We start from the raw sequence: 5412 nt of genomic DNA, 5'->3' as shown, positions 1-5412 counted from the left end.
GCGGTGAATCTGTCTGGGATCTTCCCAGTGACATTGATGATTCTTCCATCTCCAATAGTCCTCCTTCATCTGCATCTAATAAAACTAGTTTATCTTCTGCATCTAGTACAAAGTCTTCTAAAGCCCCGTCTCCTCTTCGTTCTCCAGAACAGAAGGATGTCCCAAAGAAGCCAGCAAATACATCCTCTCAGAAGTCTTCTGATTCGAGGTCGCGGGGTAGGGGTCGAGGCGGAGTAAAACCAGCTGCGCATGGTCCTGGAGATCGACGACTCTCCTCACACAACAGATTTTCAACACTTAACGACGAATCAGAAATGGAAATCGAAAGTGTTCCGCCACCCGAAAGATTACAATCTCAGGGTGAGCGAAATAAGAATGCTGGCAAACTCGATAGCATTCGCCCGTCTATTAACAAAACATGACTAATATCATCCAATGGAATTGCCGAGGTCTTAAAATAAATCTTCTCGAGTTAACGCTTCTAGTTCAGTCTTTTTTACCTACTGCATTTTGTCTTCAAGAAACTCATTTAAAAGAAAGTGACAATGTATCTTTAAAAGGATACAACATGTATAGCACATTTTCTAAGGTAGATGAACGTGCTGCAGGCGGATCATCCATTTTTGTGAAGGACAACGTCATTCATAGCACAGTCCAACTCACCACGGATCTGCAGGCAGTTGCAATTCGTTTATCATTAGATAAAACAATTACATTATGTTCTATATATATTCCACCCAATTCAATTATAGATAAAGCTAAACTCAAAAACCTCACTGATCAATTACCCTCACCATTTATACTTATGGGCGACTTCAATGCACACAACCCCTTGTGGGGAAGCAAGTCTCATAATATCAAAGGTAAGATCATTGAGGACTTTGTCTCTCAAGAAGGATTATGCATTTTTAATAATGGATCTAATACTTATCTTCATCCTGGAAACGGGTCTTATTCTGCTATTGATATCACTATTTGCGATCCCTCTCTTCTTCTGGATTATTCATGGCGTGTTCATGATGATCTATGTGGAAGTGATCACTTTCCAATAGTACTTAAACATCTTTTTACTTCTGTCCAACAGAGAGTACCACGTTGGAAACTTGACAAGGCGGACTGGTCCTTGTTTGAGAATCTCTGTCAAGCGGAACTTCAGTCAAATATGTTTGAGACTGTACAAGATCCAATTTTAACTTTTAATACAGTTTTAACGTCAATTGCTGACAGAACTATTCCTAAGACCTCGGCAAATCCGAAACATCCCAGCAAACCATGGTTTGATGATGCTTGTGATCAAGCAATAGGTGACCGTAAAAAATCTGAAAGACGGTTCAATCAACAACCAACGACAGAAAACTTGAGTAATTTCCGTGTTTTTCGCGCTAAGGCACGGCGGACTTGCAGGCAAGCACGACGAACGTCTTGGAAGAAATTTGTCTCGGAGATAACATCTCGCACTCCGATGACAAAAGTATGGAACATGATACAAAAGATAAAAGGTAAAAATTCTAAAGCCACAGTTAAACATCTAAAAACTGGCAATGATTTATTAACATCTGAAAAGGATATTGCCAACAAGCTTGGTGAAACTTTTGCGAAATCTTCTTCTTCTAACAACTACAGGGAAGATTTTAAAAAAGTTAAAAAACAAAAAGAAAAAAATAAATTAAACTTTAAATCAAAAAATGGTGAAAATTATAATAAACTCTTTTCCCTTGAAGAACTTAAAACTTCTCTGTCAAAAGCCCATGATACAGCTTGTGGGCCTGATAATATTCACTACCAACTGTTAAAACACTTGCCAGATTCCTCGCTGGAAGCTCTTTTGCAGCTTATGAATAACATCTGGGAATCTGGTGATTTACCATCAATCTGGAAGCTTGCAACCGTCGTGCCTATTCCAAAACCAAGTAAAGATCACACGGATCCTATTAATTATCGGCCAATTGCTCTTACCAGTTGTGTCTGTAAAACACTAGAACGGATGGTCAATGATCGCCTTGTTTGGTTCCTGGAATCCAATGGGCTTTTAGCCAATATCCAGTGTGGATTCCGCCAAGGTCGCAGTACTCTTGACCATCTTGTTCGATTCGAATCATTTGTCCGTAATGGTTTTGCGAAAAATGAACATGTAGTGTCGGTCTTTTTCGATCTAGAAAAAGCCTATGATACTACATGGAAGTATGGTATTTTAAAAGATCTGTTTGATATGGGGTTGAAAGGCAATATGCCAAATTTTATTTCGAATTTTCTATCTAACAGACAATTTAATGTTAGAGTAAATTCAACCATGTCTGATCTGTATGATCAAGAGATGGGTGTCCCTCAGGGCAGTATTTTATCTGTTACATTATTTAGTCTTAAAATCAACAGCCTTGTTGAAGTTTTAAAAAGTAATATTGAAGGTTCATTGTATGTTGATGACTTTTTAATATGTTATAGAGGCAAAAATATGAATAACATAGAAAGACAATTACAGTTATGTCTTGGAAGAATTGAAAAATGGGCCTCGGAAAATGGGTTTAAATTTTCCACTTCAAAAACGGTCGGGATGCATTTTTGTAACAAAAGGAAATTGCATCTTGATCCAGAACTCACTTTGTACGGCAACCCAATTAAAATGGTTGATGAAACCAAATTTCTTGGGTTAATTTTCGATAAAAAGTTAACCTTTCTACCCCATATCAAAATGTTAAAATCGAAATGTTTAAAAGCACTAGATATTTTAAAAGTTGTCGGCAGCACCGACTGGGGTGCTGATCGCAACATTTTACTTAATTTATATAGATCTCTAGTTAGATCTAAACTAGATTATGGCTCTATAGTGTATGGCTCTGCAAGGAAGTCCTACATACAGATTCTCGATGCTGTGCATCATCAGGGTTTGCGTCTCTGTCTTGGCGCATTTAAAACCTCACCAGTTGAGAGTCTGTATGTAGAGGCTGATGAGCACTCACTCTCTAACAGACGTTTGAAGCTTGCACTTCAATATGCTGTCAAACTAAAAGCCTACTCAGATAATCCTGCCTACAGCTGTGTTTTTAATCCAATTTATGAAGATATTTTTGCAAAACATGAAAATAAAATTCCTCCGTTAGGTATACGTTTAAAACCACATCTAGCTTCTTTTGATTTAAAATCTGTTGCTCAAGTTGAAACTTGCAAATGTCCTCCATGGGAACTTCCCAAACCAAAAATGATATTTGATCTCCGTGAACACAATAAAAATAAAACAAATCCTCTTTTAATTCAGCAACACTATGCTGAAATCAAAGCCAATTATTCAGATTTTTCAACTGTCTATACTGATGGATCAAAAGATGGTGACAGAGTTGCATCTGCTGCTGTCTTCAGGGACAGAGCTGCAACTCTCCGTTTGCCATCTGATGCATCGATCTTTACTGCTGAAGCAGAAGCAATAATTTTGGCTTTGAAATTTGTTGCTTCTTCAGATAAATCCAAATTTATTATATGTTCTGATTCACTTTCATGCTTACAAGCTATACAAAATACTAAAATTAAAAACCCAACAATTCTCAAAATTTTATATGTAATGAGGAATTTAAAAATTCTTCTTAAAGAAATATTATTTCTATGGGTGCCGAGTCATGTTGGAATCCTTGGAAACACAGCTGTAGATCTTGAGGCAAAGAATGCCCTGGGTGACCCTTTATCTAACTGTGATATACCATATACCGATTTTAAATCTAATATTAGAGAATATGTTTTTAATATATTGAAAAATGAATGGAGTAAAAAAGATGGTAATAAATTACATGAAATTAAACCTAATTTATGTAAACCTTTCAATAATTTTATGTGCAGAAAAGATCAGTGTGTTATTTCTAGATGTCGTATTGGTCATACTAGAATAACACACGAATATCTTTTAAAAAATGAAGTAGAACCACAATGTATACCTTGTAACTGCAAGTATACTATTAAACATGTTTTAATCAATTGTATTGACTTTGCTGATATTCGTAAGAAGCATTTCAATGTCAATAATATGTATGATTTATTTAATAATGTTTCATTTACAAATATTGTTTCATTTTTAAAAGAAGTTGGAATATATTCTAAAATATAAAAATGTTATTATATTTAAAACGATTTTAAATTTTATCACGTTATCTTAATGTTCATTTTTATTTGTAAATAATCAATTTGCTTTAATCTAGAATTTTAGTTTATTGAAGGACCTTTTGTCTGATTTTAAGAATATGCTTTAAATTGTAAAAAATATTCGAATTAGCTCTCGCCGCGATATAGCCTTGTTGTGCTAATGCGGCGTAAAGCAACCAACAATCAATCAATCAATCTTAAAAGAAAATGTATAAATGTATAAGTTTGAGTAAAAACAGCTCATCAAAAATTGTATGACAATGGAATCGGACGATGAGGATATATTTATAACTCAGTCAAAGTTTTGTGATAATTCTACGAAAAGTGATAAGGATATAAGTGGAAATTTTCTTCTTATGTATGAGGATATATCATCTGCTTCTGAAAATGAAGCTACTCTTCCCAAAAAGCCGATTTATGAAGATATATCGTCTGCGTCAGATGAAGAATTAATGTGTACTTTAGTAGATCGTGTAGACTCTGACTTACGCAGTAAGCCAGGACCATCAAGGTTAAGCAAGATTGTGTCCGACAACAAAATAGAGGATCTTTCTGTTAGGAGGTCAGTATTATATTTATTCGAAATATTATTGTGCTATATACATTATTTTTAAATACCACCCCCCCCTTTTTTTTGCCTTTATACAAAAAATTACAAGATTACGCTTGATAGACCCCGTTCAGTACTAAACCTGATTAGGATTGAATTTTTTGAGAAAACGAGTCCAGAGTAAGTGAAATAAATATGTTTGGCATTCATTTTTGGGGGGAAATTATCAAGATACTTATGTCTACAAATAAAGGAAAATGGATGAAAAAAAGTTACAGAAAGAACTCACTCGATAAGTTTCCAGTTGCATGACTGTTATGAAAATTTCAGGTTGATAAGTTTGCTAAAACAAAGTCCGTTTAAAACTGAATTTTAAACCTGTATTTTTTCTTCTTTTAACTTAACAATTACAAAGAAATATAAAAAGATATTATGGGAAAAACTTAACAAAGTACCACAAATAACTAAAAAAACAAAACATTAGATTTTGATTGTTCGATTATGGTTTCCGAATCCACTACTTCTTATAAATTCTTTACTACTTCTAACCAAGATTAATGTATTGGTAACATTAACCGAGCCCAAAAGGAAATGCATGATTGTATTTAACACGAAAAAAGATTTACCCTATTCAACTTGTTATTCTAACACCGTTCCGTATAAAAAATAAGGAAATGTGGTATGATTGCCAATGAGACAACTATCTTCCAGAAATGTAATGAAGTGAATGTAAGGAA

Source organism: Mytilus californianus, unplaced genomic scaffold (genome assembly GCF_021869535.1).
Source record: "Mytilus californianus isolate M0D057914Y unplaced genomic scaffold, xbMytCali1.0.p SCAF_23, whole genome shotgun sequence".
Taxonomy (NCBI): Eukaryota; Metazoa; Mollusca; class Bivalvia; order Mytilida; family Mytilidae; genus Mytilus; species Mytilus californianus.
This window is presented reverse-complemented; position numbering follows the sequence as displayed.